Here is a 14,139-nt window from a genome sequence, read left to right as displayed (position 1 = left end):
AAGCTGAAACTGCAATACTTTGGCCACCTCATGCGATGAATTGACTCATTGGGAAAGACTCTGATGCTAGGAAAGGTTGGGGGCGGGAGGAGAAGGTGACGACAGAGAATGAGATGGCTGGATGGCATCACCGACTCTGTGGACATGAGTTTGAGTGAACTCTGAGAGTTGGTGATGAACAGGGAGGCCTGGCGTGCTGTGATCCATGGGGTCGCGGAGAGTTGGACACGACTGAGCGACTGAACTGAACTGAACTGAACTGAAGAGGTATTACTATGATTCCATTTCTTTTCTAATCTGGATAGCAAAATATCCTGATATTTAAAATATATTGGATAGTCTTTCCTTTCCCCATTTATTAAAAGCATTATATTTATCAAACTTCCAAATATGTGTGGATCTGGTTCTTGATTCTGTTTTTGTCCCACTCTTTTTTCTATCCCTTAATCAGTAAAGTTTTCATTGCTACTAAATCTTATTCCTTTCTTTCATAATATTCGTAATTTGTAATTAAATACATTTTTCAGTAATGTGTAAGTTTCTCATTAGATCAATAAATTCTATGTGGTAAGCTCAGTGTTTTGCACAGTGCCTAATATACAGTAGAGACTCATTCATTTCCTGAATGAATGCATGAATGACTAGAATAAAAAAGCTAATATTAGAATATCATCATAATACTCAAATAGGTCAAGCTGAAGATGGCAAGAGTGGCATCTTATGGCAAGAATGAACATCAACATTTTGGGAATCAGTGAACTAAAATGGACAGGAATGGGTGAATTTAATTCAGATGACTATTATATCTACTACAGTGTGCAAGAATCCTCTAAAAGACATGGAGTAGCCATCATAGTCAACAAGAGTCCAGAATGCAGTACTTGGATGCAATCTCAAAAATGACAGAATGATCTCTGTTCTTTTCCAAGGATTCATTGATGAATGAATTCCAAGGATTCATTCATTGATTCAGATGAATCAATGATCTTGATTCATTCAACATCACAGTAATCCAAGTCTGCACCCCAACCACTAATGCTGAAGAAGCTGAAGTTGAATGGTTCTATGATGACCTATAAGAACTTCTAGAACCAATACCAAAAAAGATGTCCTTTTCATCATAGTGGACTGGAATGCAAAAGTGGGAAATCAAGAGAAACCTGGAGTAACAGAAATATTTTGCCTTGGAGTACAAAATGAAGTACAGCAAAGACTAACAGGTTTTTGCCAAGAGAACACACTGGTCATCCCAAAGACCCTCTTCCAAAAACACAAAAGACGATTCGACACATGGACATCACCAGATGGTCAAAACTGAAATCAGATTGATTATATTCTTTGCAGCTGAAGATGGAGAAACTCTGTACAGTCAGCAAAAACAACACTGGGAGATAACTGTGACTCAGATCATGAACTCCTTATTGCAAAATTCAGGTTTAAATTGAAGAAAGTAAGGAAATCCACTACATCATTCAGGTACGACGTAAATTAGTCTTGTATGATTATACAGTGGAAATGAAAAATAAACTTGAGGGATTAGATCTGGTAGACTGAGTGTTTGAAAATCTAAGGATGGAGATTTGTAGCATTGTACAGATTTGTGATATTGACCAAAACCATACCAAAGTAAAAGAAATGCAAGAAGAAAAAATGGTTGTCTGAAAAGGCCTCACAACTAGCTGAGCAAAGAAAAGAATCAAAAGGCAAAGGGGAAAGAGAAAGATATACCTAACTGAATGTAGAGTCCCATAGAAGAGCAAGGAGAGATTAAAAAAAAAAAGTCTTCTTAAGTGAATAGTGCAAATCAATAGAGGAAAACAATAGAAAAGGAAAGACAAGAGATCTCTTTAAGAAAATTAGAGATACCACAAGAACATTTCATATATATATGGGCATAGGAAAGGACAGAAATGGCAAGGAAGGACCTAACAAAAGCAGAAAACATTAAGAAGAGGTAGCAAGAATACACAAAAGAATAATGCAAAAAATGTCTTAATGACCCAGATAATCATGATGCTCTGTTCACTCACCTAGAGCCAGACATTCTGGAGTGTGAAGTCAAGTGGGCCTTAGGAAGCATTCTTATGAACAAAGCTAGTGGAGATAATGGAATTTCAGTTGAGTTATTTAAAATCCTAAAAGATGATGCTGTTAAAGTGCTGCACTCAATATGCTAGCAAATTTGGAAAACTCAGCAATGGCCACAAGACTGGAAAATGTTTTCATCCCAATTCCAAAGAAAAACAATGCCAAATAATATTGAAACTATGGTTCAATTGATATCATTTCACATGTTAGCAAGATAATGCTCAGTATTCTTCAAGGTATATTTCAACATGACTACTGGTACATCCATATATCCAGTAGTCGTGTATGGATGTGAGAGTTGAATCATAAAGAAGGCTGACCACTGAAGAATTGATGCTTTCAAACTGTGATGTTGGGGGAGACTCTTGAGAGTCCCTTGGACTGCACGGAGATCAAATCAGTCAATCCTAAACAAAATCAACACTGAAGATTCATTGGAAGGACTGATGCTGAAGCTGAAGCTGCAATAATTTGGCCACCTGATGTGAAGAGCCAACTCATTAGAAAAGACCATGATGCTGGGAAAGATTAAAGGCAGGAGGAGAAGGGGACAACAGAAGATGAGATGGTTGGATGGCATCACCGACTCCATGGACATGAGTTTGAGCAAACTATGGGAGATGGTGAATGACAGGGAAACCTGGTGTGCTGCAATCCATGGGGTCACAAAGAGCCGGACATGACTGACTGACTGATCAACAACAAAGACTTCAACACTGCTTGAACCGAGAGCTTCCAGATATACAAGCTAGATTTACAAAAGGGACAGAAACCAGAGATCACACTGCCAACACCCATTGGGTCATAGAAAAACCAAAGGAATTTAAAAAAAAATCTACTTCTGCTTGACAATGCTAAACCCTTTGACTGTGTGGATCACAACAAACTGTAGAAATTTCTTAAAGAGGTGGGAATACCAGTCATTCAGTCAGGTCCAACTCTTTGTGACCCCATGGACTAAAGCCCACCAGGCTCCTCTGTCCATGGAATTTTTTAGGCAAGAGTACTGGAGTGGATTACCATTTCTTTCTCCAAGGGATCTTCCCAACCCAGGGATTGAACCTGGGTCTCCCACATTGCAGGCGGATGCTTTGCCATCTGAGCCACCGTGGAAGACTGAAAAACCATAACTTTAACTGAATGGACCTTTGTCGGCAAAGTAATGTCTCTGCTTTTTAATGGATACTCTGCCATCCAACCATTTCATAGTCTACTGCCCTCTTATGCCTTCAGTCTTTCCCAGGATCAGGGTCTCTTTTTCAATGAGTCGGCTCTTTGCATCAGATGGGCAAAGTATTGGAACTTCAGCAACCATCCATCCAGTGAATATTCAGGGTTGATTTACTTTAGCTTTGATTGGCTTGATCTCCTTTCTGTCCAAGGGACAAACCTAGACAGTGTATTAAAAAGCAGAGACATCATTTTGCCAACAAACAAGCAACTCTTCTTCCTTTTTTCACGATAAGTTCTGTTCAGCAGCTCAGTTATATCCAAGTCTTTGTGACCTCATGGACTGCAGCATGCCAGGCTTCCCTGTCCATCACCAACCCCTGGGGTTTGCTCAAACTCATGTCCATTGAGTTGGTGATGCCATCCAATAGTAATGTCAGTAATAAATGCTTACCTAGTAATATGTCCTAGGGTCCAATTGAAAAGTATCTTATATAAGCTCATCTAATCCTCACAAATATCCCATGTTGTATATGCACTTTATTACAGCTGTTTAAAGATGAGGAAACAGGACAGAGAACTTAAGCAACTTCCCTAAGGTCATTCAGCTAGTTAAAACAGAATTTGAACTCAGGTAGTGTTGCTTTACAGTTCATGCTTTTGGAGAAGGAGAGAATTTGAATGTTTGTGTTCATAGCTTATTTTATGCAGACATTGTAAAGTCTCTATTTTGAAATGTTTTTCCAATCAAACTATTTTTTAGAAAGATAATTTGTTAATTACATAAAGGGAATATTCAGGGATAAGTCTTGCTTCATTGGCGAAAGCTATGGCGTTGGCCTCTTCAAGTCTGCTTAGCTATGGCTTGAAATCCTAAAGGAAGAATCTCCCTCTTTCAGGATCCAAATATTAGTAATGATCATATGCATAGATACACATGGCCTTTTCTTCTCAACTATCTCTGTTTTCTCTAGAGTCGGATGTTTTCCAGTGTTCAGGTGGCAAGCTTCCTTCTGCATAATACACACCTAGAGCTGAGAAGCGGAAGGAATTGAATCAGCAACCACCCCCAACCCCACTAACTGCTCTGCTTTCCCCTCACATAGCTTTTAATCTCTCTAAAAAGAGCTTTGTTTAGCTTGAATTTATAGTCTTTGTACCCATGAAAGTTGGGGTTGGAATTAGATTGGGTTTGTCTTTAATCATTCCTTGTTTTTTAAGTGGGCAGACCTTTAACAAAATTATAGCCTTCTCATTTTTTCCATGACTGTCTCACACAGAGCTACTAGAGATTCTATCAGGAAGAGACTTCCCACTGGTTTGTTCCTCCAGAAAAATTTCACCTGCACACCTGTCTTTCCTCATAGTCTCTGGACTACTGATGGCCATGTGCTGTTATGGTCTTATTTTATTTAGTACACATTTTCTATAATTTAATGGGCTTGAAGAGGAAGGAAGTTTAATATATGTTCTCTATCTGTCATCTTGAAATGGCAATCAGAACAGAAACAGTTTGTGAATTCTTGAAAAAGATTTCAAATTTCCCTAGATATATTGCTTGACTTTTACAGGTACAGAAAAATTAATGATTGAATGACTAAAACAAAACAGAGCCATCTTCTATCACATAACGGGAAGTATGCCAAAGATCACAAACCTTGTAGATTTTTGCAGAAGCTCTTCTTGGCTTCTCCATTGGTGGCAAATATATTTTGCCACTTACTTTCATTTTCATTTTATTTTAAAATTAGTTCTCCAGAGTGCTGTGCTGTGCTTAGTCACTCTGTTGTGTCCAACTCTTTGTGACCCCATGGTCTGTAACCCATCAGGCTCCTCTATCCATGGGGATTCTCCAAGCAAGAATACTGGAGTGGGTTGCCATGCCCTTCTCCAGGGGATGTTTCCAACCCAGGGATCAAACCCAGGTCTCCCGCATTACAGGCAGGTTCTTTACCATCTGAGCCACCAGAGAAGCCCAATTCTCCAGGTAGGGTGCCTTTTTTTCTAGATAATGTGAAATAAGGAATAAAACATTTTTTAAAAATCTCTAATATAATAATATGTGCTTTTTAAAAATCTCTCCATAGCCTTTATAGTGTGACTTATCAACCTCAAGGTTAAATGGGAAATCGTTATAATCACTTTTAAAACATGTTCATTATAGAAAATTGGGGAAAACATACAAACATAATAATGAAATAAAACATATCTCCTAATCTTATCATCAAAATGAGGACTTCTTGAATCTCTACTTGGCCTGTGCCTTCTCAAAGTGTTTAATAATGAGAACCAAGAAATTTATCAAAGACTTTGCTCATCTGGTCTTTCTAATGATCAGTCATTAAGTTGCTTTCCCAGGGTCATACAGCAAGAAGTACTAATGAAGACTTTAGAATTAGTTTTTCTTTACCAAGGCATAACCTAATCTCTAAAAGATTTGACAAATAATAATTTTTTATACATGTTCTCTTTATATTTTTATTTTTTGGTCAAAATATAGAACAGTCATTCTTCACTGACTCTAAAAGTCAGCAATTCCAAATCTGGCTTGTCTGTATTTTTCCTCTTTTTGTTTATGCAAGTAAGATTTGAAAAATGCATGTGGGTTTCGAAACTCCTGCTGCACCAGCCACGATTTCCCATAAAACTGGGAACATTTATTTGTATATATGAAGACCTGGACAGCAGTACTTGGTCAGACGTGAGACAGATGTATGTGTGCACAGCTGTTTGTGTTTAAGGAGAGAATACAGACATAAATAAGGTTAGATATTCTTGGTTTGATGCTAGAATATTTTCATACACCATATTCAAAGAATATCTGTTAGAACTGAAAACAAGGGGAAATTTATCAGAAACAGAGCACAGACCCCTTCCCCAGAGCCAGGAAAAACAAAACCAATATGGGCCTATGAAGCTACAGTCTTTTAAAATAAACTTCACTGTACAAAAGAAAACCACCTTATTTATTCATAAAAATATTGTCAGATAGTACTGTCATTTATGAAATTAAAGACTAGAGGTAGATTTTTCTGGCTTTTCTGTTGCTATCAAAATTGCTATTATGTGTAAAGCTAATAACACTAGAATAGAAAGCTCCATGAAAGAACACTATTGCTGTCATTGCCATTAAGTTTCCTTCTTTGGCTAAGACATACTGACATCCTTTTTCTTTCTTATTAAAAAACTTGTATTGAAACTAAAGCTAACACTTCTATAGTATATATCAATGGCCAAATGATTTCCAAAAGATGTTTTCTTGTGCATGATACAAAAAGCATAGAATAAAAAATGACAACTCTGAGACTCAGGGTTACAGAATTTTCTAAAGAATCCTAGAATTTGTTTTATGAGATGATGACCCTGAAGTCTGGGAGGTGTGCCTCAGGAAAAAGACTAATGGGGAATTTTTTTAATTCCTTTGTTTTCAATTTAGCTTAATCCAGTTAAGAAACATCATTTACATTATGTTCTATGTGGATAAAGTAATTTAGTTTAAAAAAAATTCATTCAAATAACCTTTTCTAATTAGTGGTATAGATAATACTTATTTTCACACTATATCTGCCAAGATTTTCACATTTCAAATGCTCCTTTCCCTCTCCCCAGGTCTTCCCTTCAGGAAAATCTCTTTAACAGCTTAGAGCCACTCTTCAAAGTAACTACACATTTTGTTTAGAAGGTACTCTTGTTTTGATGAAAATCATAAAACAACTCCTTTAAAGGCTTTGTTTAAAAGAATCCAAGATGCAGAGATATCCATAAGACTGAAATGTTACACTTTATTTACATAAGTTTGACTTTGAAGAAGTGTTTTGTTTTGTTTTCTTGTCAACGCAATAAATCATATTGAGAATCATGGGTGACTTACAATGTTCAAGGCCCAAAGAAGACAATTTAAAGTAGTCTGTCCTTTTAACCTCTACTATGATAACTTGGTCATTATTAGCTTAAGACATGATGAAAACAGAGGACTAAAAGAATTTGCTGTTAGAATTTTTGCCTATGTAATCGAAGTAAATTACACTATGTCTCAAATCAGAAACACTTGTTAAGATTTTACATGTCTTCAAAAATTGTAAAATTTCTCTATGTAGCCCTTGTTTATCACAATTTTGAGGATTATATATTTTAGGCCATTAAATATAAAGAGAAATATAACAGGAAAAGTCCTTTTCATTCCTCTCATATACTTGAAATTAATACATGAAGCAGTGTTAGAAAGAAGTTCATACTGTGAAACAAAGTGTGTTTTTATTTCCATGGATATATAGTAGCTTGATAATTTGGAGGAGAAAAAGTAACCTGAAGAGTTCTATATTCCCAAGAAGCTTTTTGAATTAAATTATATTTTGTATTAACTTCTTGAGAGAGTTCAAATTTTGTGACTTGATTATTTTATTCTGTCTATTTTTCACTTGGAGTACAGCAGTTCCTCTACATACAAACCTTCAAGTTGTGAACTTTCAAAGATGCAAAAGCGTGTTCCATCAACTTCAGGCATGAGCGAAAACTGAAAGCGTGTTCCATCAACTTCAGGCATGAGCGAAAACTGCAGCTTGCCTTCCATCTCCTATTGCTGATGATCCTTCAGCTCTACCGTCTCCCACCCCCTCTCCCTCCTCCAGTCAATAACTCTTCTTGCCTGTTCACTTGATGCCAGTTCCTGTATGCCATCTGTTGTACTGTACTAGTGTACTTTTCAAGGCATTGTTCTGGGAGATTAATTTTTTTTTTGGTTTGCTTTTTATGTTTTATTTGTGTGAAAAGTATTATAAATCTATTACAGTGCAGTACTACATAGTCAATTGTGTTAGTCGGATATGTAGGCTAACTTTGTTAGATTTAATGAATGAAATGGACTTTTGAACGCACTATCAGAACAGAATGCATTTGTATATAGGGCACTTTCTATATAGTCTTAAGAACAAAGACTGAAGGCTACTAGCAGAGAAATAAAATTTGCAAATTTACAATGTAAAGTACTGTTGTGAGTCACAGGAGAAATTATGCACTATATGGTGATGCAAAGATTTTTCCCAATGCCTGTTTGATGCCATGCCTGTCAACGTAATACCTACAGCACTGGATGACAATGGCTTGTTTTCTTCTCAGTCTTTAACCTTGGACTGTGGGCTTCCCCAGGAAAAACAGGACCATATTTTAAGTCATTTTTTTATACTACCTACTTGGACAACGTTAGTTTTATAGAAGAAAGAGCCAGTTTCCCCACATGAAAAATAAGAACAATACATCATAGTCCATCTGATAGCATCACCATTCCCAAGAAGGTTCCATGCAGAACTTTTAGGCCCAGGCAATTTTAACTTCTTTGTATCAGAGGATCAGCATCACTGTAGTCTGATCCCATGAACATTTGTCCCAAATTCTCTTCTTTGGTTCATTTTCTATGACACCAACCCAACATACACACACACCATTCAATTTACTATATCTGAGTCACCAAGCAGAATAACTATATTAGGTGTAGACTTCTCACTGGGCCTGAACAGCTTCTGTGAAGCCCATGCATTAGTGTGTTTGTGTTTGTCTCTAGATTCCATCACGGGGCTACTTCCCCACCGTAACTCCTCAGTGGCTCAGTTATAGAGTTCCTGGCCAATAAGATGCGAGTGTAATGGGAAAAAGTGAGTTCTACCCATCTCATTATAAATGAAATATTCCAAGCATACAAAAAATTGTACACAATGAATCTCTGTATATAATCTCTATATATAATAGCCTTATTAAATCTCAGTATTTTGCCATATCTAATTTAGATCTCTCTCTTGTTTGAAACAAAGTATCAATAGAACAGATATGGTTCAGTTCATCATGCCACCCACTTTGAACCCAGTCCACCCCTGCCCACGACATATATGAAGATCAACAGTATTCCACATTTGGTGGATATCATTTCCTTGTGTGGCTTTGTACTTTTACTGTATGCTAAATATATCTATAATCATTGTGTATTATTGACCTGTTTAGTTTACACACAGATATTAGTATCATTTTTGTATTTCATTCTACAACTCTTCTTTCTTTCAACATTATATGGTTGAGATTTTTATTGATTTTGAGTTATTGCTATGTGTGTTCTCAGAAGTATATAATAATTTAGAACCTAAGATATGCTTTTTATAATGTTTATGCGTTCTATAAAAAATGCACTCATTGTAAACAACTAAATCCAAAAAATATTGCAAAAGCACTTCAAAAGTATGTCATTGCAAAACTGCCAAATTAAACTCTATGTTTACCCATTTTGCTAGTAGACAAGCAATTAATCTGTAGGAAATGTCCTCAAAAATGAACAAATTAGTTGACATGCGAGACTGCATGGCATGTTCGTTCCTTACTTAAAAGATATCGAGAATCTCTCAGATGACCAGCTGAGAGCTGGCAGGAGTCCCTGACCACCAGGAAGGAAAATATAGATCCACACAAAACTCAGGATGAAAGAAGAGAAAAAGAGGAGGAGAGTGAGCTGGGACCAGATCCGCACCCAGGGCGTGGGGGAACTGATCAGGGATGAGCTCCCCACATCGGGGCAATCAGTTGAGACAGAGTAGACGTGTGTGAGGCTGTCAGAGAGCGAAGCAGCTGATCTGTGACTGAATGGAGTGAGGACCACACAGTCTGTGCGGTGGGCCTGCATACCCCAGACAAGGACACAAGCCCACTGGAATGAGTGGCAACTGGGAGCTGGAGTCTAGGGACTGGAGAGCAATCCCCGCGCAAGGACTGCTGTTGACTTCAGGAAGATATCTGGAGAAAACAGGAGGGAGGAGATGGCAGCACAGAATGCCTTTAGAGGAAAGCCGAACAGCCAGGGAGGCAGAGTGCCACTGCTGAGTTATGCACAGAGGGTGGAGCCATCATTGTAGCCACTCTCTCCCAAAAGGCTGGTACCAGCAGCTGACCAACAGAGAAAGACCCCATTAAGGACAGACCTTTGAGCTCCTGACACATTGTGCATTAGAGACAGTCCAGTCAGGAAGACCTTTTTGAGTGCCAGCTGATAGAGGTTAGAAAAGTACTATATCTAATAGTACAATATCTTCTGTACTCATGACTGCTGGCTTCACAGCACACCTGGTGCCGCTGAGGTATCCACAATCCAAGAAGTCACGGCACTGCCACACTCAGTACTCACTGGGGAAGAGCTGCCAGAGGCTAGAAAAAGACTTTAATAGCAGCATATCTCCTGCGCTTGTGACTGCCAGCTCCCCTGCATACCTGGCACCACCAGGTTCCCTGGGATCCAAGCAGCCATACCACTGCCATACTCAGTCCTCACTGGGGCACAGCTGCCAGAGGCTAGGAAAGAGTCCTAAAAAGGCTATATTTACCATGTCTAAGGCCTCCAGTTTCCCTGTGCACCTCTCACCTATGGGGTCAATGCAATCCAAGCAACTGTGCCACCTCCACACCTGATCCTCACTGGGGCAGATCCAAGTCCACCAGGGCAGCCTTGGGAGCAGACTCCTGTGGACGACTCACATGCAGAGATGGGGATAAAACCACAGTTGAGCTCCAGGGGTGGAATGGCTAAGGAAGAGGATCAAAAACCTTTCACCAGCTGTACAAGCTGCAGATTAAATCCATATGATCAACTAGGTAGATTCTGTGTCTATGGAATATATAAAAGGACAATCATTGTTCCCACAAAAGAAAATGCCCTAGCAGCTGTGGACATTGGAGGTAAGAACACACAGGAGTAGGACCAGATTAGCATCTGTCCCCACAGTAGATCCAGAAACCAGTTCTGCTCAGATTTGGAGGGCCTCCTAGAAGGTAAAGGTGAGCTCTGGCTCACAGTGAGGGAAAGGAGACTGACAGCTGAAACTCAAGAAAAACATTTATTATTTTTATATTTTGATTCATTCCGTAGTTGGTTTTAGGGATTCCTAGGTGGTGCTATGGAGAAGGAAATGGCAACCCACTCCAGTACTCTTGCCTGGAAAATCCCAGGGATGGGGGAGCATGATGGGCTGCCGTCTATGGGGTCGCACAGAGTCGGACAGGACTGAAGTGACTCAGCAGCAGCAGCAGGTGGTGTTAATGGTAAAGAACCTACCTGCCAGCACAGGAGACATAAGAGATGTGGGTCCGATCCCTGGGTCAAGAAGATTCCCTGGAGAAGGAAATGGCAACCCACTCCAGTTTCCTTGCCTTGGAAATCCCATGGACAGAGGATCCTGGAGGGATACAGTCTGCAGGGTCGCAAAGAGTCAGACATGACTGAAGAGATTTAACACATGTAGCTGGCTCTGGAATCTTTCTCTTCTTTTTTCTTCTCTGATGCTGAGGTTGTTGGTTTTTATAATCATTATCTCTGTTTAGACTTTTGAAAACTTTTCTTTTTTCAATCACAGTTTATTTCCTTTATATACTTCTACTTCTATGTTGGCTTACTGCAGTTCTGTTTTTTTCTTTATTTTTTTCACCATGTTTGTTAGTGTGTTTCTTTGTTTTATACTTAAGTTGGCACTCTGCTATGGGCTTGTTTTCTCTTTTGTGTTCTATTTAATTTTGTTTTGAATTGATTGATATCATTTTGATTTTCCTTTGCTCGCTGAGTCACTCTCTTTGTTTTCTATGGACTCTTTTGGTTTTGTTTCTGTGTGTATGTGTATGTTCCTTTGTTTCTGTTTCTTTGTCTGATTTTGCTTTTACCATTTGTCTGGGGTTCTTTTATGTTTCTTTCTTGTCTGTTTGTCATTTGTTTGTTTTAATCTCATTTATTGCAATAACAAACAGTTTGTGGGACCTTTGTTCCCTGACTAGAGATCAGGCCTGACCTCTGGAGTGGGAGTGCTGAGTAGAGGACACTGGACTGCCAGAGAACTACTGAACCCAGGGTCTATTAATCAGTGAGAACTCAATGAAGGTCTCCACCTGTATCCAAGACTACCACCACCCAACTGCCAGCAACACCTAACACAGGATGCTGCACCCAAATATAAGCAAGACAAGAACACAAGTCCAATCAGCAGCAGGCAGGACTCCCACAGACACAACAAAACCTGCTTCTTGTCATACAGACCTGCCCATCAGAGGCAAAAAAAATCTCCTTCCACCAGAATGCAGTTCCAAGTTCTTCCCAAGGCAGAGCCTATATAATCCACTGGACCAACCTCAGCCACTGAGGATGGAGACCAAAAGCAAAGCAACAACACCACCATATCCTGAGGAAAGGAGACCTCAAACTAAGTAAATTAGATAAAATGAACAGACAGAGAAACATTGTGGAATGAAGGAACAACATAAAAACCCACAAGACCAAACAAACAAAGAAGAAATAGGCAAATTACCTGAAAAAGAATTCAGAGTAATGATAGCAAAGATGATCCAAAACCCTCAAAAACAGAATGGAGAAAATGCAAGAATCACTTAACACATTTAACAAGGGCCTAGAAAAAAAATAGAGCATTAACAAAGAATTATGAATAACACAGTTACATAAATTAAAAATACTCTAGAGGGAATCAAAACCAGAATAATTGGGACAGAAGAACAGATAAGTGAGCTGCAAGATAGAATGGTGGAAACATCTGCTGAACAGAAGAATAAAGAAAAAAGAATGAAAAGAAGTGAGGATAATGTGAGAGACCTCTGGGACAATATTAAATGTACCAATATTTGAATTGTAGGGGTCCCACAGGAACAGAAAAGAAAGGGTCTGAGAAAATTTCTGAAGAGATTACAGTCTATAACTTTCCTAACATGGGAAAGGAAATAATCAAGTTCAAGAAGTGCAGAGAGTTCCATAGTGGATAAACCCAAGGAGAAACATGTCAAGACACATATTAATCAAATTAACAAAAATTAAACACAAAGAAAAAATATTAAAAGCAGAAAGGGAAAAGCAATAAATAACATACAAAGTAAATTCCATAAGGTTTGCAGCTGATATTTCAGCAGGAATTCTGCTCACCAGAAGGGAATGGCAGGATATATTCAATGTAATGCAAGGGCAAATTTTATAACCAAGATTATTCTACCCAGCAAGGATCTCATTCAAAAGTTATGGAGAAATAAAAAATTAACAGACAAGCAAAAGTTAAGAGAATTTAATCCCATCAAAGCAGCTTTACAACAAATGCACCGAACCTATCACACTTCTTTTTTCATGGGATTCTCCAGGCAAGAACACTGGAGTGGTTTTCCATTTCCTTTTCTGGGATCTTCCCAACCAAGGACTTGAACCTGGGTATTCTGAATTTCAGGTGGATCCTTTACCATCTGATCCACCAGGTTGGCTAAAAATACTTCTATATAAGCAGGAAAAACAAGGGAAGGAAAAGACCTACAAAAACTCAGAATAATTAAGAAAATGCCAATAGGAGCATATATATTAATAATTACTTTAAATGTAAATGGATTAAATATTCCAACCAAAAAACACAGACTGGCTGGATGAATACAGAAGGAAGACCATACACTTCAGACCTAGAGACACACACAGAATAGAAGTGAGAGGATGGAAAAAGACATTCTATGCAAATGGAAATAAAAAGAAATCTGGAGTAGCAATTTTCATATCACATAAAATAGACCTTAAAGAGAAGAATATCATAAAAGACAAGGAAGGGCACTAGCAAATGTTCAAAGGGTCAGTTCAAGAGGCAGACATAACAATTGTAAATATTTATACACCCAACATAGTAGCACCTCAATACATAAGGCAAACACTAACAGACACAAACAGGAAATTGACAGTAACACAATAATAGTAGTGTGCTTTAACACCCCACTTACACCAATGGATAGATCAGCAAAAACCAAAAAATTAATAAGGAACCATAAGTCTTAAATGACATATTAGAACAGATGGACCTAATTGATATCTTTAGACATTCTATCCAAATGCAG

The sequence above is a fragment of the Moschus berezovskii genome, chromosome 6 (genome assembly GCF_049115385.1).
Source record: "Moschus berezovskii isolate FMDL1 chromosome 6, NW_MosBer_1.0, whole genome shotgun sequence".
NCBI classification, from domain to species: Eukaryota; Metazoa; Chordata; class Mammalia; order Artiodactyla; family Moschidae; genus Moschus; species Moschus berezovskii.
This window is presented reverse-complemented; position numbering follows the sequence as displayed.